The following is a 27935-nucleotide window of genomic DNA, read 5'->3' on the forward strand; positions in this document are numbered from 1 at the left end:
TGAAGAAAAAGTGTTCTGCAAGAGAATCAAAATAGCCTCATTTCTTTAATTAAAAGTAATATGCTCACAACATCTCCTAGGCACTTGAGCTGAAATGGCAGAAAATTAAAAGCTAAAATTTGTCATGGAAAACTCCAATCTGTATTAATTTCTCAAGCAGATTGCCACAAAGATGTGAAGCTTGTCTGTAGCGAAAAAAGATCAACTCAATTGAAACAAATTATTGGACACGTAAATTCAGCAAGCAAAATTTTTTTGAAGCAGGAATGTTAATGAAATCTTTCAACTATTTTTTGATACTAAGCTGACTTTCAAATTCACTCACCACCTTGCAGGGTAGCTGTATTAGCACAAGTCCAAATTCTGGTATTGCACTTGGCTTTGTAGAGGGACCATTTAATTACTGTCTGAGGATATTTATGTCAACTAGGGCTCTGTTCACACAAAGACAATTCTGCTTTAAGATGTGCTTAATTTGATTATATATAAAAGTATTCTGAAAGATTCAAGCTTTCATAGCACAGGTGGAGTGATTTCTTAATCTGTAGCTTACTTGTTACTTAGTTAAAAACTGCTTATATGCATTCAAATTAATCAGGTCCAGCTCAGGTTTTCTTAGTTTATTAAAGAAGCAGTTGCTAAATCTGACGCAGATTGTGCCAAGTGTCACACAACGCTGTCTGTCTAGGCGCAGGTAGTCTGTGAGTGGCAAGCAGCAGAGGAGACAAACCCAGCTCTTGTCAGTGGCAGTGACTGTACAAAGGAAAATACACGAGCTGTTTGGGCAGGCAGAATCCTTCCTTACCCACCACTGTCCCTCCCTTTGGGTGCTTTTGCTGAACAGCAGCTGTAACTCATTTTTTTCCGTAACCTACTGAGATTTTTCTTTCAGTCCTCACTTTCAAGTTATATTTGCATCTTATAGATTTGTTCCATACAAGTTTTTTTCTCTGAGACAGAAAGCCTTTCCTATCCATCCATGAGTATACATTGCTAGTGCAGGTTCTTTTCACATCTTTATTCCTGGAATCTCCTCCTCTGACATCTGTCTTCTTGCCTTGCTCGCATCCACTCACAGTGTTGCTGCAAAGATAATTCCTGTACTCTATTAGTTTGAAATCAACTGTCTCTTTGGGTTCCTCAGCTGTCACTACTTTTCTCTCAATCAAACATGAATAATTTGCCTTTATTTTCAAGGCTCTTTCTTATCTCTCTTTCATTTCTTGTTTCTCACTAAAATGTCAGCTTAAATCCTTGATTGGTTGTGTGCCCTGATGAACTGGAGATGGCCACAGACATGATTTTGGTGTTTTGAATCATCTTTTGACTTCCAAATGTGTATTGCAAGATGCTATTGCAAAATAAGTAAGTTTGTAGGTGCCTTTCTCTCTCGAATCCAGCAATTACCTCCATGTTCCCGATTCCTTTTCAATCAGAAAGTAGCAGACTTGCATTGAGAAAATGTTGGGAGCTGGAATTTTCAAGACGCAAGCAATCTATTCTGAATATATTACAAAAGAAAATGCATTTTAAGATTTTACAGGTTGTGGAAGCAGAAAAATGTCCATTGTAAGTAAATTCAATATAGTTTTCCTTATTCTGTTGATAAGACCACAAATTCAAAGATTGAGCAAGCTGACATGAGCGAGAGGCTTGGATTCAGGGGGCCTGATTTCTGGTTGAGGTTTGAAACACTCTCAGATCCTCTCCTTATCCCAATCCATTATTCCCAGGAGCTGGAACACGTGCCCTTAGAGCTTTTTTGGGCTCAGTGGACAACTGTGATGGTTCATGAATGATCTAGGTTTCCCCTGCCACCTTCACCTCTAGGGAGAGGGAATAATCCAGCCCAAGCATTCACCACTGTACTAACCAGTGCATTTACTTTCCAAACCAGCAGGAATGCACTTGCTAATTTACTCTTCCAAAAATGATTTATTCTGCAGAGCCATCTACTTTAATTACTGTTTGAGCTTTCTGGAACCACAGGGCTGGCTAATTATTTTCATTGCCTCCCTTTGGATGCTTGTGCTGTATAGATCTGCTGTTTAATGAGTCACTCAGAGGCCAGAAGGAACACTGAATTCCTGAAGTATAGGGTGTCTAGACAAAAATGTACCAGCAAATATTTCCACAGTAAGCCATGAGATAGTGTTTGCTTGTGATAAACTGGTTCTGAATAATTTATTTTTAAGATTGAGGTGAGGTATACAGTTTCTAGCACACGGATGAGAAAAGGGGAAAAAAGAATGCAGTGATGGGGACTGTGAGTTCAGCCATTCATTTAATTATTGTTATTTATAATGCTGAGAACAGAGCCCCACTGTGCCAGATACTGCAAATGTTTAATAAGTGAAAGTTACTGCAGTTTAGCTTCTACACAAGTCAGTAATGGTAAAATCAACACTCTTGCAAAATTTGCACATGTATGCACTACCCTCACATAACTATACTTGGCATAGTTTTTTTTTTAAATTGGCTTCAGTTTTTATTAAATGTTTACATTACAAGCTGCTGATTACCACTTTTCATTACAAATACAGTTAACACAATTATCCATACAGGATTTATTTCGTTTGTTCATTTCTTCCATCACACATGGGGCAACATGCTGGCTAGCTGTGTGTGGAGCCAGCCATAGCCTAGCGGTTTGTATTTTAAACTTGGGCACGATCCATCACGAAGGTGGCCGTGCTGCATGCAGGGCTTGCTGAGGAGCAGAGCCAGGGCTGCCGTGCTGGGGCTGCAGGTACATGTGACCAACATGCTCCCAATGTGACAGCGGGCTCCCTGCTGCACCGGGCTCTGGCAGCAGCCCTTCCCCAGCTGCCCACCAAACTGGTGACTGTGTGCGCTTCGCAAGCCTGCCTGGGATAGCACACAGGCTGCTGGATCATTGCCATACCTCACAGCCCTGGAAACACTTTATATAGATAAACTACACAGACTGTCAGCATAAGAAGAAGAAATCAGCCGGAACTGGGTTGCTGCTAATAAATTCTGCTGGACATGAGACAATCTGAGCTGTGTGCTTCAGAGCTTCCCTTGAACCTATAGTTTCTACCTTTTTCTCCATTTCCCAGAATATTCCAACCATCTGTCCTCTCTGATAATGTAGGGTATGCTACAGCTCTGAGTAGGAAATAGTTTTCTTATTCTGTGGAAAATTTCCCTACTGCTTCTGTCTCACAGATTGAATTTTTTGAAATGTTGACCAAAAATTCTGTTTCACAGAGTTAGTTTAGGGAAAAATGGCATCTTATAGATAACCAGCACTTTTGTGATTGTACTTCTTTGTAAAAAGTCCTTGGAACAAGTCACTGTTGACACTGACTGAAGAAGTTGGAGGAAATGGTGATGACATGGTTGGAGGTAAGATGATGGTGTGTTTCGTGGTTTTGGGTAGAAACAGAAGAAAGGAAGTGTCCGGCCCAAGCATTGTACACAGGGATGTGTATTTTGTGTAGGTACTATAGAAAAAGAGAAGTATTTGTGGGTACTGAGCCCTATACCGAATGAGCAATATGTACCAAAAGAAAAATAGATGTATGAATAAGAAAAATAGTTTTTTATCCTCCCATCTTCCATGGATGTTTTTCCCATCCCTGGTGTCAGGCCTTGTTTTTTGAAGTGTGTTTCTCCTCTGTTAGTTAAAATGATAGCTCATTCTCTTGCCTCTAAGCTATCACACACACTTAGAAAGAAACTCATCAATATAAATATTTGTGTCTATGTCTGATTGGTTTTTCATGTTTGAAAAAGAAGAAAAGGGAGATTGATTGCAGAGGCCATAAAAGTAATGATGCGTTTAATGAAAACATACATTTTATAGGCAATACACGCTTAAAAATTACTTGAAGCAACTGCATATGAGTTAATGAAATTAAATGACCTTCAAAATTTTGCTAATTTGACCTCGGGTTATCCTTTTGAGCCTTCAGCCGGTTTTACATTAATTTGCATACATGACATTTATTTTTGTGTATTTGGTCTACATCAAGAACTCCTTTCAGCTCTCTCCATCAAATACTGTAGCTACAGAGCTACACTGCAACAGTTAAACAGCCTGAAAACCAGGCTGCCGGCTGTCTGGCTGCCCCTGAAGAGGCAGCTGCCCTTCCTCCCCCCAGCCCTTCACTTCACAGCCTTGCCATAGATCTGTCTTCAGGAGAGAGTGCCCTCTAGATTGTCTGTTGCTAGCTACTTCTCTTCATACCAAAACTAAACTGTGACCACATCCAAACTGTAATGTGGCTGCACAGCTGAGTTTCCTGTGGGAAATGACATCAGAATGTCTATATGCAAGTAACTAAGTAATATGGCATCATTCCACCTCTTTTTTAGCTGAACAACATTTGGATTGAGATTACATCCAGTGCCAGGCTAGTCCATCTCTCTGAGGTGGTGCTTGTTCATGGAAAGGAAAAGTGAACATCAAGTGCAGACTGTGGACATATCTATGTTGTATGTGCGGTTGTGCTGATGACATCCATTCTAATGACCCATACCAAATGATACTTGAAGGGCTCATGTCCACAATGGTCAAAAGTATTCTTCTCTACAATGAATGGGTCATCTCAGTGCTGCCTAGCATTTGGACTCTGGCCACACAGCCCTTTGTGCTTTGAGATGTTGTTGTAGTAGTATTAATTGTAATTGTAAGTATTAATATTAACAATATTAACTAATTATTAATAATTAATAATTATTAGTGGGGTTTTGTTGTTTTCAGTTGTAGGTAAGTAGTGAGAAGGCTGTGCTGCAGCATTCCAGAATGGTGTTTCTGTAGCGTGATTTCCCAGGCACATGTTGTGCACCCTCAGCTGTTGTATAAGGAGACTGGGGAAGTTCGTGACCAGGATCAGACGGAGCTGGGAGGCAGTGTGAGGTGCAGTTCTGTGCATACTGTATAGAAATTAGTCCCCAGAAAGAACTATCTCCTGAATCTCAACTGGATTTCTTTGCCAAGGGAGCTAGAGCCCAAGGGTGAGGTAGCACATGCGTGATGTGAATGAGCAGGACCCAACCTTCCCGTGCCAGTACAAGTGGCTGCGCCTGTGTGCACCAGCTTTTGGGTGGGATGGATGCCATGCCAGGCGCACACTATGATGAATCACCTCTCTGCTGGAGCAAAGACTGTATCGTCGCTCTCTGCTTTACTGGCGTCCTAACCCCATGCATCCAAAGAGCTTCCTCATTCATTTACACTTTAAAACACTCATGTGCATATTGGAAAAACAAACTTACAAGCAGCTGAAAAATGTCCACATCGTGTTGTTTCCATGCTTTTCATAGAGGTTTTCTGCATCACTGTGATGCAGCATATTTCTAAGATGACTCTGGTAACTTATCAGAGCTATATTCTTTTCATGAGGAAAATAACACAGAATTTCTGGATAATTTTGTGTCAGCTACAGTACTGAACACTTGGCCTTTAATATCTTGTCTGAGTAGCTGGAAGGACTTTAAAGACAAAAAAGAATTCCTACTGCTGTAAGAAGGGAGAAGACCAGTTAGATCAAACCTCTCCCCACCACTTTGGGAAGGTAAATTTGGCCATTTACAGATGCATATGAGGAAAGGCTACAACTGTCCTGAAACACTGGTATAGCTGCAGGTACCTGGCAGCTGAGGTGTCCTGCACTTCCCTCTGACTGTAGCAACATCCCAAAATACCAGACAGATACCACAGTGCATTTGTTACAACAAGGGATCTGGTTGTAAGCAGCAAAGAAACAGCTCGCTCGGTCACCCCTCTCATCTGCAAAGGATCTGGAATGGAAGATGGCAGCTGTATCATTTACTTCTGTCTACTCTTTAAGCTTGCTGTGGCAAAAAGTCTGCGTACAGCTCTGTGAGGCTGTGTACCTGGCTCTCTGGGAGGTGCCGCCTCATCTCTAAGCTCCCAAATGGGGAAGCAGTATGCAATAAAAAACATGGGAATGTGAATCCAGTCTGCTCGTCACATAGAAACCACTAACGGGCAATTAAGGGAAAGCATGGTACCAAAGTACATGTCTGGTAATCTTTCCTTATTGTATTCGCCTACCTTTAGACAACCAGACTGTAAGAAGAAAAATCTAGTGCTGGGTTATATCTTTTTATTTGAGGTGGTGAAAATGGAGTAGCAAACTGTCTCATTTCATCTGACTTTAATATCTTTGAGTAAAATGGAAAAAGACAATTCTACAGTTTACTTTTCTTTTTCTCTCTCCCTCTAAGCCTCCTGTATAGGGGAAAATACTAGACTGTTTCTTTAAAATGGGAACAGTGATACTCATCCCCCTTTTAAGATGCATAGTGATCTACTGGGAGAGTGCTTTGCAGCAGATCAATACTATTTTACATTGCTTTAAAATTATAGTAAGATTTTTATTTTATTTTGTTTTTGAACAAGCCTCTTTTTTTTAAGACAAAACTTTGCAAGAGTTTATGGAGGGACAATAACATTTTAAGTGTGGTTATAAACCATATGAAGGTCTTCAGATTTTCTACCACAAATCCCAGCTTATTATTTATACTGAATTTCCCCCTCTACTGGTAAAGTAATTAAGATGTAATGGTAGAGGCTGCTGCTGTGGCTGCAATTTATCGGCAGTTTGAGATGCACAGAGATGTTATCTGTCCTCTGGGAGGCTTAAGTATCAGTTCCAAGCCCAAAGTCCCACCCACATTGGGGAAAGAAGCCAGTGAAAGTGATGCTGTTAAATTCCGTGCAGGGTGAAGACTGGCCCCTGGTCATTTGCCATCCCACAGCTGCTCCCTACAAAATGTTTGCTTTCATTTCACCACCTCTCCTCCATCCCCTCTGGATGCCTGCACCCTCCCTGGAAATTTTGCTTGCTGCCTTCGTGGCACTCAGGTCCATTGAGTGCCTTAAGGTGAGCTGAGGGCTTCAGATATTCATGATCAGTAAATTTCACTGTGCAAACAAAACCATATATCCACAGTGCGTGGGCAGGGTTGGCACATTTCAGAAGGGAGCTGCTTTTGTTCCTGAGGTGCCTATCGAAAACACAGAATGGACTCTCCATTCTCTGGGGTCTTTCATCTTCTCAGAGTGAACTATGGACCCAGAGTATTTTATTCTGGCATCCACAGAATTTACAATGCCTGTTTTGAAGCAGTCTTCCTGATAAGATGTATTGAGAAAACAAGGAAATAAAAGTAGACAAGATACTTAGTTCAGGCATTTTTCTTCACAGGCCATGAGACCAATACATTTTCCGGCTCTCAGAATAGCACTATTATCCTTTTAAGAAACTTTAGAACAGAAAAAGGCTGAGGCCCATCTAGGTCAGTCCCCTCTAAATCTTCAGACATTATGTGATTATTTTTAAAATATGCAAAATGTAACAAATAATTTGAAAAGTGTTAGAAATTTACCAGGAAGCATTAGAGAAGAGCTTTTGAGAAGCTTGTGCTTCAGCTATACCTGTATCAGTCCTTGCTATGGGTTTCTTGTTTATGTTACTGAGTGCAGACAAGCTACTATGTAAAATGCTGTATAATTATAGGCTAAAGTTTTACCAAGAGTCTACATAGTAAATTCCATGTTATGACACAGTAACTACAAGACACTAATTTCTGTCTTCTATACTGCAGTCTTCTTGTAATGCTGCAAATTATATAGTAACTACAGATGGAGGAACATGGTATCTTCACCCATTAATACCCTGCAATTTGTAGTAGGAAATGACTGGCCATGTTGTGCCCTAATGTCAGTAGGATTTCTGTGTCTAGATCAAGTTGTATATTAGCAGGAAAGACAAGTTGTAATAACTCGATCAAATGCAGGAACTAGGAAGAAGGTTAGGAAGGCTTTATAATGTTTTGTGCATGTTTCAGTGTTTTCCCAGGTTTGCTATCAGATTGCCTGCTGGGGGTATAACACAGCTATTGCCTTTACAGACTCATCTCCAACAGGTCCCATGAAAAATGTATTTTTGTTATGGATGTTGACATGTTCCATTGTCCACTGTGCATGGTCAACATATTTGGGTAACACACATATTAAAGAATTTTCGATTTTATTTTGACTTTTTCCCCTCTTTTTGATTACAATTACCATTTTCTTTACTGTGCTTGGAGCTACATCTTAGAAACCTACCCCATGATTTCTTCCAGATTTGTTCCATCTCATGCAGAATATTTGAAGCTTCTTTCCAGAGAGGGCTGAGCAAGGGATGCCTGCAAAGGAGATCCTCTCCTGCCCCATTCTCTCTTTGACATATTATACTTGCTCTTTAGTTTCTGGGCAGGCCAGTTCTAGCTATGCGCCCCTATGTCTTTAGTGTGAGGGGAGCCTCAACAGAGGATAGAGGCTGGCAAATGCAGATGCAGAACAGGCTCTATTAACTTTGTGTTTATGCCATATAGGGAGTAGGGAAATGTATAAAACTGTCTGACACCAGGTGTGCTCATGGAGAACTTTCTGCTTCCTCTGAACTGTTTCCTCCCCATGTGCTGGCAGCTCCCCTCTGACCTCCGCTCCTCCCCAGTACCCACTGGAAACCTGCGCGCACAGCCTCAAATGAGTTCTTGGAAAGGTACAGGGCACTGTGTTTCTAGCAGGTGACAACACCATTAGACACACAGCAGGCTGGCTATAGGCACCCAGGTGCACAGCCGTACACCTGGTACAGGTACAGCCATGATAACTATTTCAAGCCAGTCAGCCTTGAGTGTCTCTAGTATCTCAATAAGATGGAGATGGACAATTTTCCTTTTATTTTTTAAGGTATGACAATTAGGCTGATTTTTCCTATCATGTAGTACCCGAGTATAAGTCACTTCTGTCATGAATGTGTGGCATTTGAGCCTGAGTATCTAGAAAGGAAGAAATCTGAGTCACTGCTCTCTGTGATTGCTTCACAGCTGCAGTAAGCTCACTCTCTGAAGGACGATAAACTGCTAAGTACTGCTCACAAAGAACAGGCATAGAGAAAACACTGATGAAAGAACAGGTTATTAAGAAGCATTTAGATATATCTGATAAAATCTAACTTTGCTTTCCATGCCAGCTACACACAATTAAACAGATTAAATTAGGCTGCACTGAGCTCTGGGCTGCCACACCAGGCTGCTTCTGATACCCAAGCTGCTTCTTTAAAGTTAGCTCAGAAATCTTTACAGCCTATTGTAGCTTTCAGTCTGCAGTGCATTCTCATAGACTGATAATATTGTCCCTGTGAATAAAACCACATGCAATCCCTGCTCTTCACTACAATAAGATTAGAAAGTGCTTAAACTGTACAGAAGCAGAGTATGCACATGGTTAGCACCACCAGCTCACCCCGTGAGGAGCTTCCCCTACTTTCACAGCTTCCCCAAAGCCAGTGTGGCCGTGGCTAGGAGGCACTCACCCTGAGATCCTAGATGTTTTATGCAAAGTGTTTCTATGAAAACTAAATAATGATCAGAAGTTTAAATTTCTGCAAAACAGAGCTAAGCTCTGATAAGAGTGATCCCTCCCGCAGTTGTTACTGCTTGCACTAAGTGTCAGGCACCAGGCTGATGGATCCAGTCCTGGGTGCCCAGAAACCTCCTGGTGCAAGCAGGTTCAAAATGGCCAAAGGCTGCTCCAGACGACTCGGTGATGCACCATTTTAGAGTATGGAAATATTGTCAAAGATCCCTTTCTGTGATGTGAGACCCAGCTTTTCTGCTGCTGGAAAGTACAGAGCAACACAAAAGCCACAAAAAGTATGATCCAAAATCCTGTTTCACTTACCCAAGATGTTCTTGTTCCCCAGAGCTCAGTATTGGGCCCAGTCCTGTTTAATATCTTTATTGACGATCTGGACAAGGGGATCAAGTGCACACTCAGTAAGTTTGCAGATGGCACCAAGTTGCGGGAAGGGACTGCTGATCTGCCTGAGGGCAGGAAGACTCTGCAGAGGGATCTGGGCAGGCTCGAGGCCAGTTGTATGAGGTTCAGCAGGGCTCAGTGTCGGGTCCTGCCCTTGGGTCATAACAACCCCAAGCTACAGGCTTGGTGAAGAGTGGCTGGAAAGCTGCCTGGGGGAAAGGACCTGGGGGTGTCAGTCAACAGCTGAGCAAGCCAGCAGTGTGCCCAGGTGGCCAAGGAGGCCAACAGCATCCTGGCTTCTATCAGAAAGTGTAGCCCGTAAGACTGGGCAAGTGATCATCCCGGGGTACTGGGCACTGGTGAGGCTGCACCTTGAATCCTGTGTTCAGTTTTGGACCCCTCAGTACAAGACAGACATTGAGGTGCTGGAGGGTGTCCAGAGAAGGGCAGTGAAGCCAGTGAAGGGTCTGGAGCACAAGTCCTATGAGGAGCAGCTGATGGAACTGGGGTTGTTTAGTCTGGAGAAAATAAGGCTCAGCGGGGACCTTATTTCTGTCTACAGCTACCTGAAAGGAGGCTGTAGAGAGGGGCGTGTCGGTCTCTTACCCCAGATAACAAGCAATAGGACAAGATGAAACAGCCTCAAGTTGCATCAGAGGAGGTTTAGATTGAATATTAGGAAAAAAATTCTTTGCTGAAATGGTGGTCAAGCATTTGAACAGGCTGCCCAGGGAGGCGGTGGAATCACCATCCCTGAAGTGTTTGGAAAATGCATAGATGTGGTGGTTAGGGGCATGGTTTAGTGGTAAACATGGCTGTGCGGGGTTAATGGTTGAGCTTGATGGTCTCAAAGGTCTTTTCCAACCTAAATGATCTTGTGATTCTACGATGATTCTCTGATTCTATATTCTTGGCTGTTGTTAATGCTCGTCCAGTGACCCAGAACTCTCAGGCCCCTACGCTCTCCTTCAGCCTTTTTGGAGCCAAAAAATGAAAAGATCCAATGTTTAAAGATGTGGACCAGAAACAGAGGTATGGCTTTCTCCACTGAAAAGCATGTTTGCTTTTCATTTCACTCCTGTTTCTCTCACCAGACCAAAATAAAGCCTTTTGGTATGTGGCCAGGACTCATTTAAATACGGCAGAATTGAAGTTGTATTTTCTGCTCACTGCATCTCTGCTATCTGCAAATGTATATTCTGAAAATCTTGTGACTATCCTTAACAAAACCCAAGCCAAAACAAAAAAGATGTAATCAAAATGGCATCTAAAAATTAGCCTGCTGACTGATATGGATGTATAAGGTTATTATGTGAATGTATAGCATTATTCCAGTCCTGCAGTGTTTTTTCCCCTTTTATCTGGTTTCAGACAGAGAAAGGAAGAAAAGACACACAAAGAAGAAAGAATGAGAGACTTGAGAGAGAGGTAAAATTTGTATTTGCAAAGCAAATTAATCTTTTTGGGCACCTTGGCATCTGAGTGCTTTCTTTTCAGTCTCTTTCAAAGCACCCAGTTTTCAGCGAACACCTGTCCCAGAGTGATGGCTATCTGATGTGTCAGTGCCAGCTGAGCATCTGCCGTCACTTGTTATTTTGGGAAACGTAGGCCCCATATGTTTACACTTTTTCAGATTGTCAATATCTTTCAAGGAGTTGGTGAAAGGTGTGGATTTGCATTGGTTTTACTTATCTGAAGGGTTTTCCCATTCTTACTATCACCCTTTTTCTCTGTGAGCGGTTGAATTTCTGATGTAGTAAAATCCATGTACAAAAAATCAAGATCTTGATACATTTTAAGAGGGAGGAACTTTTTATCACTTATGAAGGTACAATATTCTAAGTAGGCCTTAAAACCACCAAAGGTCACACATGGCTTTCTTCCTGCCCCTTCTCTCCTCTCAGCTTATTTTTTGGTTTTCTGATGCCTGCATATCTGGATTTTTCAGTTAGCTATGAGTTAGCTAAACTTCATGGATGGAAGATACTGAAAAATTGCACCACTGAATGTTCAAACAGTTCTAGTGTTTCTAAACACCTTTTTTTTCCAGTGAAAATTTATGGTTTGTCCAGTGCATGAGTTGGTGCTGGTTTGCATGACTTAGCAAATTTCTAACACATCGTTTGGTCTTCTTGGTCTTTTTTTTTTTTTTTTTAAGGAACAGCTAGTCTGAATGTGATATATTCCTTGTGCTGATTTGAATTTACTAGAGAAATACAGATTTCGATAAACTGCATTGTTGCTGTCTTCTAATTTCAGCTTGTAGCAGCCTCCTCTGTGTGTGTGTATAAATATTGGTATTTAGGATAGATGTTAAGTACACATTAATATTTGTTAATTCATACAGTTTTGTGGTATTATGTCTTGCAATTACTTGAGACAAGTTTCAACTCTAAATCAATTCCTAAACAAAAAATAATTGAGGGTACTTTAAAACTAGTTGGAAGTGGATGATCAGACTCTTCAATTAATTAGGAAAAAATCAAAGAGATGATGGAGCATGTGTTGCAGAATCACAAGTGACTGCACCAAATAAGCTCAAATCAACAAAAAGCTAATAAGTAATCACATAATTACCTACAATGTACTCTTGAAAGAGAAAAGAAACACAAAGTATCTGCTACTTCCAAAACAGAGGGAACTGAACCAGTGGAAGACAACTTCAACATTTCAGTGTGCTTTCCCATCAGCAATAAAATAAATTTTCTACATGGACTTGAGACAAAGTAAAAAGTTTCATAGGAATTTGCCTATTTGTTAATTAAAAAAAAAAATGCTTTTAATTCTTCTCTTGAACAAAAATCAAGCGGCCCAAAATGGCATCCAAGTGGAGATGGTGCTTGGTGCTTTTTGCATGTAGAGATATATGAGGGGGATCGTAGTTCTGTCCAAACTGAGGGCAAAACACTAATTTTGTTGAATGCCAGAACTCACAGCAGTTTCAAAGAAAATTAAAGCTTTACCACTGGGATTAAAGTCCAGTGTCATCTGCATGTAGAACAAAGGAAGGAGCTCAGTCTAAGAATAAACTGGCAAAGCTTTTAAGGAATAAACAATGATCACCCACATTTGAACAAACTGTCTGCTCATAAAAAAATATCTCTCATTTTTACTTGGCCGGTTAACAGCAATACATCAAGAGGCAATAGCTCTAAATCTCAAATAGAAAATGCAGATCTAACTCCTGTCTGAATGTCCTATCCAATACAACAGCAAGTGAGGAAATAAAATTCCCAATGAAGCATGAGGATAGCGAGGAGAAATGCACCTTCGCTTCAGTATATTAGCAAAGGTGCACCCCATTGCCTGTAAAGATTCCTGCTGTGGTTAAGTATCTCTGGTTCTGAAAACCCTAACAGAAACAATCTTTTTAAATCTGCAAAACATGACAGAAAGTAAAATTAATTATATACACATGTTATTTTTTTCCCTCACTGGTCTCTAATAGACAACATTTGTGAAGCAGAAGAAAAAAAATGTTTTTGTTTCCATGGCAACAATATCCACTCATCTCCTTTCTGTCACAAACCATGGTTTCTGAGCATATTTAGGAAAATGGAAACGTGGGTAACTCAGAATGATAAAGCCAAGTGCAGTAAATTTTCATCTAAATAAACATCTGTATTCAGTCTTGTAGCCATTGGCTTTGAAAATTTTCAAGGTCAGGGTATTTGTTTGCTTTGCTGATGGTGTTCCCATTAAACACTAAGTCCTGCTCATAATAAGAAGTCTTATTTAAACGTGTCTTGAATGTTTCTGGTGTTACCCTAAAATAATTGAAATAATTAAAGTGGGAACCAGCACTGCATAACATCTTCCAGAACGGCAAAACATGCCGCTGTAGCTCTTGAGGGCTTAAGGCAACCGGTGTACATAGTATACAACAATACATGCTGGAAGGGTCAAGTCTTTAATTTATAAGTGACTCGAGAGTGTCTCTCTTCTCTGGGCAATGCTAACTGTGCCATCGTAGTTCAGCAACCGTCTGTGCAGAAAACTGTTGAACTGATCTGCTAGGACTCTGCTTTCTTCTTTTCAATTCCTTCTCAGTGCAGACCTCAGCTACAGATTTAATCTCTTTCTTGTCTGTTGGACTTGTTTCTCCCTGAATAATTTCTTTACACTCATTGGGCCAGACTTTCATGTCTTTGCTCCAGAAACATTTATTTGTAGAAAATGAAAAGGTTTTAACAAGAGAAGCTGAAAACCACACCATAATATACACTGTGGTAGAACTTGGCTGTATGAAGCTGTATATAGATGCCAAGTGCCAGCTTCAAAACAGAAATGAAGTGTTTTTACTGGACTCATTTCAACCCAAAGCAAAATATGGTGTTCTGTTTTTTTGATGGGAATTAAAAAAACCCTCAGTGTTGTCAAGTTTAAAATATCACTTACAGGAAATGCTCACTGTCCACATTTTTTCACTGAATAAATGCAGACAAAATATTTCTCTGATAGTTTTCTCTGTACCTTTTATATATAAAGTGATTTGAATAGACAAACCATAAACTATGGCAAGGGCGAGAACCTCAGACACAAAAATGATGCCTCTGATTTTGTTGTCCTCCTACCTGCATAACCTCTGTGCCTGTGGTGCATCAGGAGTGCGGTGTGTGCATGGTGCCCTCACCTTGCCACATGAGCAGCCAGCATCGGGAGGACTGTCTTTAGGGGTACAGCAGACCCATTTACTCAGCTATAGGTGCAAGGTGACAAAGGAAACTCATGTGGCTTTTATAACTATCTGACCCTGTCAGCTTGGTGCTGGAGCACAGCAGTCCTGGAGATATCGTGGGTGCTGCAGTTAAGCCGGTTAGTCAGATAGGTGGTGGAAGGTACCGAGAGGGACAGAGACTTTTCTCTCCTCTCATCACCCCTTTTCACCTATGTATTCTTTTTCCAGTTTGCTTGTTCTTATATAAAAGACATCTTAGTCATCAACTCCAGTGCCGACTTCTAATTAACCACCATCTAAGAACATTACAAGGCCTGCTCAGACAAGATAAAGGATCATCTAAGATGAAATAAGAAAACAAGATTGTGCTGTTCCAGGCAGCCCCTCACACCAGCCGGCTTTCTACAGGCAGCTGCTCTGCATGCTAAGAAGCCTCAGCTGTCTCTAACACTGGGCATAAGGAAAAATGCTGCAGTGCATCCATTCCTCCTAAGGACTATGATTTTTTTGCATGCATGGCTCCTGATGTTGGTCTATTAATGCCTCTTTGAGATTAAACCTCTCTCTGACTTGTTGGCAGGATTGGGATCCTTGTTAGTGCTTGTCTTTATTATCACAATAGCTGTGCTTTACCACAATGGCTATGTTTTACCTCAGGGTACTATGTATTTCAGGTAGCCTGAGGTAAAAATACCAGTGAAGGCAATGCACAAGGTAACATTGCACAAAAGTGCAGATTTTGCGTCCACTGTGTTTTTAGTTTAGCATACCTGATGCATGGTAGATACCCTGAGGTGAAAAAGGAAGTTTTGCTGACAGGGAGTTTGAGGCCTCTTTGTTTTTCAGAAAAATGGCAGAAGCACTGCTCATTCTGCTTGCTGTAACTCTTTACATGTGCCCATTTTGTAATATTTTGTGTTTAGTACTGAAAATGATTCAGTGAGAAAAAAATACCAGGGGTACAACATGATGGATGCAAAAACCTCACCGCTGAGTTGAGGCACTGAATGAAGAATTACAATTGGTTTTTACTTCAAGGCATAAACCCCTCTGAAAAATGGGAGTTTGTGGTGGAAAGGCTATTGCTGACACAACTTTAACTTGAACACTGCCAACGGTCACACAATCCTTTCTATTGCAATTTAATGGCCAGCTTTTTGCTTTGCCAATGGGAACACAGGCAGCTGAGGTGATTGGGTTTGTGCACTATAAAGCAGCTCAACCTTGGAAGCCGCTGATGTAAAAGCACTCATTTTTCATTGGCCAAATTTGAAATAATGGCCTGAAAATAGAAGCGTGTGACTTGCATGTTGTGTTTACACTGGTGCTGGGTTCATATTACTGTCACCTCACTTCTGGAGTTTAATGAACTTCATGAACAATTAAAGTGTTTTAGGCAGTTTGTGATGGACAAATGCAATGCCAGTCAGCAGCTGCAATTGGCATTTCATGCTTCTTAGTAACCCACGTGCAGCAGAGCCTGGCCTGCAGCAGCTACTGCCTTTTATAGCTCAGGCAGTGCTCCTCAGCTTGCTCTATTTCACTGAGCCATCAGATCTAAACAACCCACTTCTTTTTGAGAAGCAATAAATACAATAGAAATCAAATGGCATTTCTTTAGCTATTGATTTTCTCCCTGACCTAAAATCACCAGAAACTGGAACTTCAAGTCTATGTAGGCAATTCAGCTGGTTTCAAGAATATTTTGCCCTTCATGTGACACCCCTCACCCCCACCACCCCCTTAAATAAAATGCATTGGGACCATCGGCATGTTTTGTTGTATAAAATGAAATGTGCTGATATGGTATCACATAATGAAATTATAAAAATTAAAACCCCCTATTATTTACATAAATGTATAACCCACATAAAAAGTAAACCCAACACATATGCCTGTTTTTTTATATATATATGCATGTATTATTTAACAAAAGCTAACCTAAGTTCACCAGTTTGTTGTTGTTTCAGCAAAGAATTGTTATACTGGTAATTTTTTGAGATGGTCTAAGAGTCTGAATTTATTGAAACAACTAAACACTTCAGCTTTATCAATATGGTTTTTCATTTGACTTGACTATCTGAAAAAAATGGTTTTCAACTCAACCCAATGCAATTATATAAAAATCCAACTGCAATTCTTCATTCAGCGCCCCAGCTCAGTGGTGAGGTTTTTGTATCCATCATGTTGCACCCCTGGTATTTTTTTCTCACTGACTCATTTTCAATGTTCAACACAAAATATTACAAAATAGGCACATGTAAATAATTGCGTGCTCTAAACTTAGGCCTGTCCTGAGCAGGTGTTGGGTACTATGTTGTATGTTAAAGTTTTTGTAAGGTATTTAGGGTTACCTGCCCCAGAGAGGTAATTGCTTCAGTTGGTGAGGACCAAGCCTGCCTATTGGCAACTTATTGCTCAGCCCAACATGCCAGTGGCTGAACACTTTGCTGTCCAGCATCTCATGTGCGGTCCCTCTGGCCCTACTGACAATGCAGCATGATGAAGAGCAGCCCAAGGAGACAAGGGTCTCACCGCCCTGCAGAGCTGTCCTGTTCCTAGGCATAGCGCTGTCACTTGACAGGATACAAAGATCCTTACCCAGGACCTTTGAAATAAATCCGTCACAGGGGGCTGGGGGCTATCTGGGAGCTGTCATTTTTCTTTCTAGCTTTAATTTCTTTTAAAGTCTTTGGAAATATCTAGGGTGACACCCAAGTATCTTCAGCACAGACACATAGGATGAGGTCTCTGTATGCCCAGGAATTAAAAAGGTTTAAACTGCTTGAAAAGTGGGTTGGCAGAACAGACTTTTAAACCTCCTGTTGTCTTTAGGTACAGATGACCAAGATTTTCATTTTTGGGAGGAAGTTGTTCTGGGCATGTGATTTGCAAGTGTTCACAAACGGAGAGGTACAAGTGGACAGCAGAAGCTTAATCCTGCTGCATAGTGTAGGTTCTAACTGAAACCATTAGAGACCTCCTGCTCCTGCCCCTGCCAGCATTGCAACCTGAGGTGTGTGACTATGCATCATTAAGTGCTGGCAAGGATGCACACCCTGACATGCCAGCACTGATTGATTTTCTTCTCTTACATTCAGCAAGAATCACAGTGTAGACTAAGTTTGCAGAACTGTATTTAAAACTGAATATAAGAATGAAAATAATACAAAACCAAAACTCTATTGTTTTTTTTTGTCCTGCCAAGCATATGCAAGTGGAGATTTAACTGTATTTATGCAAATGCAGCTTTAAAAGAAGCTTTTATCTTAGTCTTAATTATGAAAATCGTGAGTCTTTCAGTTCACAGAGCGATGTTGCTGTTTTTCATAACTGAGACAATTTGAGTTATCTTGGAAATCTTGAGCTGCCTTCTGCCTGATGCCCAGAAGACTTTGCTGCAGCTCTGCTCTGGGTCAATTGTTTCTTAAACTTCTTTTAGACTCTATTCAACATGACAAGCAAATCAATCTTTTCAATTCAGGAGCTGATGAAACTCAACATTTTATAACGCACTGCCATGAGAGTATGAACTAAGTAGATGACTTTCAGGCCTATTCAATGTCACTTTACACTACTTTATTAGGATTTCTATAAATGCAGATTGTTAGCCTGAGTCTGTTAAATAACCAGATCAAGCCAAATAATAAGACATTCTTTTTATAATGATATAGCTATATGAAATACTTTTTCTGGCCTTTCTCTAACCCACCTTTTTGTGTATACATATACATGCAAACACTCTTTACATTTAAGAGCTACCAGGTGACTAGATGTATATTATACTACTGGGAATAACCAGTAGATTTTATGTAGTGAGCAGTTTTGACTGAGATCACATGTTCAATAATTGTTTACAGTTAGATGACTAAACCCCATATTATTTTATAAGATTTTTCCAAATAATAACATCAGATGGTGACATGAATTTATAACCTTGCCTTAGTGAGTGAAAATTTCATCACCTGTCTGTCATTAATACACAAACCTCTGTGCTTCGTGAAGCAACCTCATGTTTTGCAAGGAACATAACTGGGCTATTCTTTCAATACTGATCCCTGAGACACTCTCCTGATAAAGTGATGAGTGAAGTTTTGCTTCAGGATGATTACATACTTTGCAGTGAGTGCCTGATGAAGCTTCAAGTTATAGGATGTGAAGCAATCTCATGATAGCTTATTTGAATGGGTCTATGTAGAACAAGATATCAAAAACACTTCCTAATTTTAGGTGTGTGTTTGTGGTACATCCAACAAAGCAGAAAAATAGTACTTTCTGAAATTAGACATTTTAAAGGCATTTCAAGTTGTGCTCTAAAAGCACACTGTGTATCGGTTATTTCCCAAAACCAAGGGATGGCAGAGTTCATTTTCTGTACACAGTTGGCCAAACATTATGATCAGGTGTGGTCTGAGGATCTTCTGAGTATACGACAAGCAGCAGAGCTGAGCTCCTCAGCTCTGGAATTGCTTCCTTGAGAGGATTTGGGCATTTGGAAAAGTTGTCCTAAACCTTCTGAACTTTATTTGGAATGATTCTGGATTGAAAAATGTGGTGGGGTTTGAGGTGAACAAGAAGTAAATAATCCTGAAATTTTTTTTCATTTTAAACTAGAGGGAATTAAAATGTCAGCACAAAATATCTACACTCGCAGTAATCCTTTTCTCTGTTCTTATCCCTTCTATTTATCCTAACAAGCACCTGAGATTTATTATTTGGTTTTGGTATTTTTGGATGATTTCTTATCCTCTCTATCTTTATTGGCTGGTGTCAGGTGAACCTCTCCTGCCCTTGTCATATTTCTGTCCTTCCAACTGGCAATATGTTGATTTTCCATTTCTGAGAGTCATGAGAGAAAAATGCCATACTGGATGACTCTGTTCTTGAGTCTCAAATAGTTTTGAGAAGGATCAAGAGAAAGAAACCAAGAGACTTTTCCTTTGTATTCCTGCAGAGCATAAATAAAGCAACAATCCTTTTTGAGAGAGTAATTGCTTTAGTTTTAGGACAACACTTGAATGTTCACAGATTTTTGGTTTTATGAATAAGAATACTTCCTTTAAATTAATGAATCCAGTGAATTATAAACTCCATATGATTTTAAGGTCTGTTTAATTTAATTCTACAGATAGTTCAGCCATCAGAAAGTATATCTCATGTATTATAAAATTTCAGATTTTCTTTTTCTCCATTAGCCCTTCAGTCAGTAAGAACTTCTGTTATACTGTTTTCATGACTGATCAAAATCTGAAATTCAGATTAGCTGGTTTTACAATGATGTGCAACCAAAGTCATGGGAGCTGTTTAGTCTTTTCATCATTTAGTTTAAAATGTCTTCCTTTTGTTTATTTTTTATTCACAGTTTTATTGTTTTTTTATAAAGAAAAATGATATACTAATAGACAACACATATAATTACAGTGTGTTGCCACATTGTCCAGAGTTTATAAAACTATCAATAGGTGCTTTTTATAGTGTAAAGGGAAGTTGTTGCACATCTGGTTTAACTCAATACCTGCCAGCACTGAATCTTAACCAACTCAGTAAATCAGGGCTACTTTTCACCTCCAAGAATGCTTTGCTACATAAGCATTGTCACTAAATACATAACAATATCCTAGATTATTGCTAATAGGAAAGTTCAGACTGCTGTTTCTTCTGCTTTTGAGGTAATGTATTTCTTCTGAGAACCATCAGAATCCTTCTCTGAAAATCAATAATATGCTGCTTTTATCATTTATTTATTCCATTGTGTAAAACTCTAATAAAACATGCCTATTGCTGTGGCTTCAAATGTGGAAAACAGTATTGTCAGGTCACTAAACTTTACGACACAAGATAAGACACAGTTAATTCTTCTTCCACAGGGTCTAGGAGACATGAGATTTTTTGATCTCTGTATTGTGATGCTGACTGTGAGAAGGACAGAAAAGAGCACACACAAAACTAGCTAATGACAATGATCTAGAGAACAATGGTGCAATCCTGAATTTATAATGTTAAAATTGCAATTTAGCAAATTCTCTCAAATACAGAACACTGCAGATGATTAAATACAGTAAGTTATTGAAAAGGTAAAGGGATTGTAATATAATACTTGGCAGAAAGACTTTGAATGCACTTAGCTGTAGTAGTTACATATTCTCGGGTTGTCTTTATCCATATGCTTATAATCTCCTACAAATTTGTCAGACCCAATAATTCAACTCTGAAAGATTCTTACACTCAGTATGTGTTTAAATAGAGGTATATCTGCGAAGGGCTTCAACCTAATGCTTTACAAAGAGGTCATCAGGAGGTTTCAGATCAGTTTCTGTTAGAAAATTCTGGTTTTGTACTTTCATTAAGTCCTGTAACATTCACCTTTACGACATATCTTTCCACGCTTGAAAAAGTATTTGGATTCAGCAGAATCCTTTCAGCTGCCTTTGGGTTATAAAAGAACCCTATTTAAATATATGAAGTAAATCCTACTTTTTTTTCCAGATAGAGGAAAGGGAAATGTTTCAAACCAAACCAAGTTTTACACTTCAAATTGTTCAAGTACAATGGCTTATAATGAGCAGCTGAATCAATCCAAAAAGATTTAAGGAAGTGTTCACGTCATCCAATCTTAGGCAGCGGATATGATCAACCTATTACTGAAACTCTTCTTATCGCCCAGCTCTCCAGAGAGCTCTGATTTACATGGTCTGAGTCACCTCCGGGAAAAACCTGTTTCTCTTTCCACTGGCTACAGGCAAGAACTTAGAGAGAATAGTTGTTTTAATTAGGTGGCTGAAGATGGGTGGTATGGATACCCTTTTTCATCACAGGGCAGAGATATTGTCAGTCTTTAAAAGTGTACTTGAATATGTGCAAGAAGTGGAACTGGTCATCCGTTCCCAAGGTTTCACAGAGGTCATGCTAGAATGATGTGGAAGACCTAGAGCTTAGCATTTAGAGTGTACTGGGTTCAACGATATATTGTGGTTTAAAAATGTTCAGATAGCTATTCTGATACTTTCACAAAGTAAATATGTCTTCTTTGTTCTTGAGAAGTGCCCACCTGATTTGGGCTTGCCAGTGAAGAGGGGCTCAGCTTTCCTTCTCTCATCATATTGCCTATGGTTGCATTGCCTACATGAAGTCCTATGCTGGAGAAGTAGTTCTTCAGCCTTCTCTTTATTTTGAGGGTTTCTGTAGCTTTTGTACTTTTTTTCCCATTTGACACTGTCCAGTGTTTCTCAGTCTTTGAGTTGGTGTGGTGTTTGTCATGGTGTGTTTAGTTTGCGGCAAACACAGGGACATGCTGTTAAGAATTTGTCTGTTGGACTCAACTTGAGCTGAAGAAACTTGAAAAGCAACAACAATGGAATACTGTTGCTTAAAAATAGTCTATATAGCATGTGTAGGCAAGAATTAATACACCAAGTGTTTTCAGCCACAATTTCTATCACAAGGCAAGAAATCTTGATTGAACTAGTTACTGGTTTGTCTTGCATCATTGTTTTACTTTCAAATTATTTTCTTCAGATATACCTGATTGTTATTTGTTGTTAACTATAGAGACATGTTTATTGTAGACTGGTGACATGTTAACATTTTGTAGTTTGAGCCAACCGATTTATTAATGAGAAAGTATTCATTGTTGCTAATGAATTAATCAAGTTGCTTATAGATACAATTTCCCCCAAGACTTTAAAATAGTTACCTTTTAGTTTTTCATGGCTTATTTTTGTTTGTAGATTGGACGAGGAAGACAAGCTATCACCTTTTAATCCCACTCAGTTTTTATACTTTGAATGAACTAAATACTGTACAAAACTGCTGTACCAGAATGAGGGGGGAGTGGGGGATGGGGGTGGGGGTGGGGTGGCTGGTGAATCTTTCAGCATTTGAAAAAGTGCTGCTAAAATAGCACAACACTTCAGTCAGAGTTTTACATGAGATCTCACCTGATGGCTACTATCAGTCTGCTGGTTTTAGCTATTGTAAAAACTTAGTTACAAAAATGTTCTACTTCTAATCAAACTAATTAAAAATGTTCTTATAACATTTTAAGAGGATTAATCTTATTATTGCAAATTTAACTTTTGAAATATTTATTTTGTTAAGCTATTTCAGTCCTCTTAAATAACATTTTTTTAGAATTTAGTTCCTGAGTAGTACCTGAATGTGTCTAAAATCATAATATTTTTCTTTTTTCTTCTTCTTCAGAGTATAGATGAAACCTGAATAACTTACAGGCTAGATTTTGTGCTAAGGATGTTTGAAAAGCAGCTCCAAGAGACCAAAGCAATTTTGCCATAATAGTCTAAGGTACAAACACAACTCCTCAAGCACACAATTGAAATTTATTTAATGTGAAATCAATTGGATAGCATTGATTCCTATTGAAATCAAGGAGACTACAGAAAAGAGTGACAATTAACTGCTTGAGTCAGGGTGCCAAATCTTGTGCAAATAGTTCCTAGCCATACAAATAGAGGAATTGAGCGCCGTATCAGGAAAGGATGTTCATGTATATTTTTCCTTTTTGAATGCAGTAGTTTATACAGAAAATACACTTCTTTTGGATAAACTAAGACAAAAAAGTAGAGTTTTAAACATCGGTGCAGCTGTGAAAAACAAGGTAAGGTGCTCAACAGTTTTCTTATCAATTGGAGAGTTTAAGTTCAGACTTTTTAATGATTACACTGAATATAATGGAAATGCTGTAAATTCTCCAGACTGGTTAGGGATAATGCTGGGGGAGGGGGGGGGGAGGGAGAGAAAGAGTAAACCTGTCATAGTTCATTCTCATCATAACCCTTCTCTTGCATCACAAGTGATTTTGAGGGAGGATGCAGAGCTAGTGTGCCACTAGATGTTGCTCTAAGACAAGGTCTAACAAAAAAAAGAACCCTAAGAACTATGCAGTCTCTAATATTTGTATCAATCACCACACTTCTCTTTAAAAATAATTCACAGACTGAATCTTAAGCTTTTGAAACAGTTTCAAAAAAAAAAAAAAAGGGGAGGGGGGAAAGCATCATGAACTTACAGTATCAGCACTACTGCATTTCTGGGAACAGAGTATGAATAAGAATGCTATTTTATCAGAAACCTTTAGTTTTATAAGGCTGTCTTATCTAATTCTTGAAGTGTTTTCTGTTAAGAAAATTCACATTGCTTAAAAAAGCAGGGTTTAAATTCCTGAAGTCTTTCTATTCCAAAATCTGAGGCTCGTGCCTGCTTGAGGTCATTGTTTAAGTGAGTTTGCTGGTCTTGGCTGAAATGCCATGGATGCTTCACGGTATTTAGCTAACTTCATCTTAGTTTATGGGCACTTAGAAGTTAAATAGAAGAAATGCTAATTAGGTCAATATGGAAATAAATCTGCAGAGCTGTAAGAAAATGCTTGCACAGTGTCTACTGAAGCAGGTGTGGTTTTAGTCCAGGCTTGCAGTATTTCACTTGCAGAAACAAATAGATTAATAAAAGAGAAAGAAAAACCTTTGAAAAGTAGAGAATTTGCTCTTATGGGAATCAGTGAAGGTTGGGACCAAGGGCCTTAGAAAGATAATTCAGAGTGGGAGGAGATACGTGTGTAGAAGATTTTTGAAGGATAACAGACTAAAATGGCAGCAGAGCAAATGATACAGCTGGCTGCTCCCTGGAGTGAATATTCAGTTTTGCTTTGACCCCACTGAACAGTGCTGTGATGCTTAGCTTTGAGTAGTCATATTGTTTAGATTTTCAAAATTTTCTAATTTACACTTGATTCACCCAACTGAACAACATACGGGTATAGTAAACATCAAAGACATGTTATTTTTTTGAGAAAATGTTAGTCGCTCGCTGATTAGATATGAAGTGGGCATTGAAAGATCATTAACACTGTGAAATGGATTTCTGACATTTTAAAGAAGCAGCATGTACCCTTTTCTTTAGCTCTGTGGTGGGTCTTAAATGAACAAAGTCTTTGCTGATAATTTTCTTTTTGCATTTGGAGGTGATATATTCTACCAGTTACGCTCTATAGGAAATGGTTGAAATTAGTTTTCATTAGTTCATTTGTACTGTACTCCTCTGCAAGATTGCAGCTTGACCTCTTTATACTACCAGAATCTGTAAAACCTTTTTTTGAGCCAAGTGCTTACAAATATGCATTTTTAAAAAGAATTTCAGTAAAACAACATTAAAATATAATTCTTTTTAAGACCTTTTACATGCTGCTGTCCATGTATAGTAAAATATTTTTAAACTCTCCATATAAATTTTACAATAGTTTTCCAATCTATGGTGTAGAGAAATACTGTATACTACATTAAGGTGTTCGAGTTATCTTCTACACATCTGCTTTTTATTTCTTTCCCTTGCAACTCAGGCAGATGCACACACATGCAAGCACACACAGGACCATATACCAAGTTAGGAGCTAATAAAGATGTCAGCCACTGCACTCTGTTATGAGCTGTGACACGTAACACAAAGCACCCTGCCTACTCCTGATATTGTCATTTTCTGTAAGTGCTAGCTTCACTTCTGTTTTTATTAGCTGATGCATCAACACCCTGCACCCAGGGAGAGATTCAATAAAGTCAATTAATTACGATGCCCTTTTAGGCAGCGAGGAGGCAGAAGTAGAGGAGCTCTCTATGGCCACAGCCCTTCGTGGCTTGCATTATTCCCAAAGCCTAATTAGAATGTTGTTTTTGGGGGATTAACAGAGGCAAAGAGGGATATTGAGGTTCTCAGCTCCTTGCAGGGCTTTTGTACCAGGATTTGTTTGGGTAACACAGTGGAGCAGCAGCACATGTGCTTCCCGAGAGCGCTGCCAGGCGCTACAGCATGCGAAAGGAGGGAGAGGAGGGAGGCAGGGGCTGCCTGCGAGCAAACCCAGCCGAGGGAGAGTCATGCCCCATTTTCCAGAGAAGCAGTAAAAACCACTGAGGAGACTTTACCATCTGCACAGCTATTACATATCAAAGACAATATCTGCATTTTCAGTAGATATATAAAGCTACTGTGTTAGAGATTTATTTCTGGCTGGTAGAAACAGTTTTGTCTTCTTTTGGGCTGTGTTAGATGGCTTTCTCGTTTCTGTGATTCAGTAATTCTTTACAGACATAATGTGCATATTGCTGACATTGTTCCAAAAAATAGATGGCCCAGGGCCACCTTTGGGGAATTCTCTAAACAGAAGAATCCGAAATTATCATCTCATGCTGGGTGTTAAAGCGATCTGTTTGCATGCTGAGAGTGCTGAAGGAGGACCTGGGACAGTCCCTGTGCATGCATTTACACAACAAGACTGGCTGCTTTGAGTTGTCAGCCTGGTGATTCAGAAACATTCACTCTTAAAATCCTTCAGTGCATATTTACTTGCCCGAGTTTGTATCGCAAAGGGCCTGTAAATGTGCACCACTGGTGGGGAGGAGGTCAGTACCCTCTCAGCTTTGCTGCAGGAGCCGGGACAGTTTTGCTTCCTTCAACAGTTTTCCCCTCACAGCAGTGGGAGCAAAACTGGGACCCTGTTTGATGGAAATGCTTTCTCCCCTGAAATCTGACTGCAGCAGAAAGAGTATGTGCTGCCACATGCTATCTCTACACCTTAGAAATGCTGGAGAATTTTTCCCCTTCTTTTCTCTTCCCAATAGAGAAGTGCTCCAGACAGCATGGAGGCATGGGATGGATCGGGGTGTCATGGACTAGTCATATGGAAGGCAGTTTGAAATGACTTATGAAAAATACTTTCAGATTTCTCCCCCATCATTCCTTCCCCTGTTTGTGCAGGGATGGAAGGAGAAGCAGCATGATTGGGTCTGTGTGACAAAGGCACAGTGGCCTGTCCTGGAGGTTCTACCTCTTGTGGACCAGGCAGTGCAGGGTCTGTCTTCATGAGCCTCCCCTGTTGCCACAAGCACCTCGAGAGCAGCAGCAGAGCTGGGCAGGCTGTGGGGGCTGCAGGAACCCTGCACTGCCCTCTGAAATGGTGCTCACAGGGGGCTGGTGCACACCCTGCTCCAGCTCTGCCTGGGCTGCGCTTCGGGGTCACTGTCTCTGCGGGGCTACAGTGGGTCTCACTGGGTGCCTTGTCTTGTCCTCCATAAAATGAGGAGATGGGGTAGGATAAAGACCCTTCAGCTATCTAGCAAATCTGTGCTTCTGCATAAGATCCAGGGCTTTGTGTGGTCCTAGAGGACAAACGGTGAGCTGGAGAGGACCTAAGATGTTTAAATGGCAGACAAAAAAACACTCAGCTGCCCTGATTCTGCTGCCTCCATGGATATACTCTTCTAAGACCTGCATTAGGAGACAGCTGCCATGCAGGGATGGGGCACAAGTGATATATTATTTAAATTAAAATAGGATACTCTTTTTGGCAACACCTAATTCTGGAGGTGGTTTTTCAATAGTACCAATGCTAGAAATTCAGCTGCATAATTTATGGTAAGAATCTACTTTTATTTTTGTGTTTGAAGAATGGTTTGGTGGCTTAAGCACCAAGCTGCATGAGAGGCTAGGTAGGTCCTTTTCATGGCTCTGCCCTCCCCAGTTTCTGTGTGGTCTTGGTGAGACAGACTACTCTTATAGGCACAGTAATGCATCCGTGGGGTTTGCTGGTGAGACATAACTAAAGTTTTCTGAGGCTATACATGAACGGAGCTAGAGGAGCACAGTCTTTTCTTTTATAGTATTTTAAAAACTAAAAATTAGAGTCATCCGGTGCTACCAGTTTGTATCATCTGTGAGAAGTTATTCTGTGCTGCAGTTATGAAGGATAGGCCCACCATGTAAATAAAGTAAATCCATCTCATTTTACATGGATGGTCAAACAGCCATCTTATGATATTTCTCAATCACTGCCAGAGTGAATCAGCCTCAAACCATAGGAGAAAAAGAAAGTTTATCTTCAATTTCTTTGGGTCTGCATTGCAGAAGGCTGAAATCAGCTTGCCAATATGCTGCATTGTTGTATGCTGTAATCCACAGCTCCACTTATACTGACATGTGTCCTGTGGGCTGTGTGCAGCTGTAATTCCTAACTACAGCGGGATATCAAAGTTTAACTGCAGCCTTAGCCCTGGCTTTACTGGCATTGTTGATTTTTATCACATTTGCAATGCAGATTCTTATTATTTTTTTTTTTTTTTTTTAGCAAAAGGTCTGTATGCTTTATAGTTCATGCTGTCTTCAGTTTGTTCTTTACTGGTACCAAAAACCTCTTCAGTTTAAAGTAAAATAAACCAAAAATCGTGAAATAAATAACTTGGGGGCATTTAGAGGGGAATGAAAGCTGTTTCTTAGTCCAAACACCTTCATTGCTACAGAACTTTAAGTGTACAGCAGCCTCAGACAGCCCGCATTATTACCAGTCTGAACAGTACCTCCAGGGCAGGGAGAACCTGTGGAAAGCACGACAGTGGATTAAAACAGAGGTGCAATAAATATGCATTTAGTTATTTATTACAAAATAAA

General features: G+C 39.9%; 1 long non-coding RNA gene across 1 annotated transcript in view; it reads left to right on the forward strand.

Annotated features, from left to right (window-relative positions):
• LOC308064809 overlaps positions 1 to 19865 on the forward strand; it is a 104887-nt gene extending 85022 nt beyond the window's left edge. The window contains exon 2 of the long non-coding RNA XR_013928531.1: positions 1 to 19865. This exon is cut by the window's left edge and continues 69276 nt beyond it. This is a non-coding gene — a long non-coding RNA (uncharacterized lncRNA).
• The last annotated feature ends 8070 nt before the right edge of the window (positions 19866 to 27935 follow it).

Source organism: Falco punctatus, assembly GCF_963210335.1.
Source record: "Falco punctatus genome assembly, chromosome: 5".
In the NCBI taxonomy this organism is placed as follows: Eukaryota; Metazoa; Chordata; class Aves; order Falconiformes; family Falconidae; genus Falco; species Falco punctatus.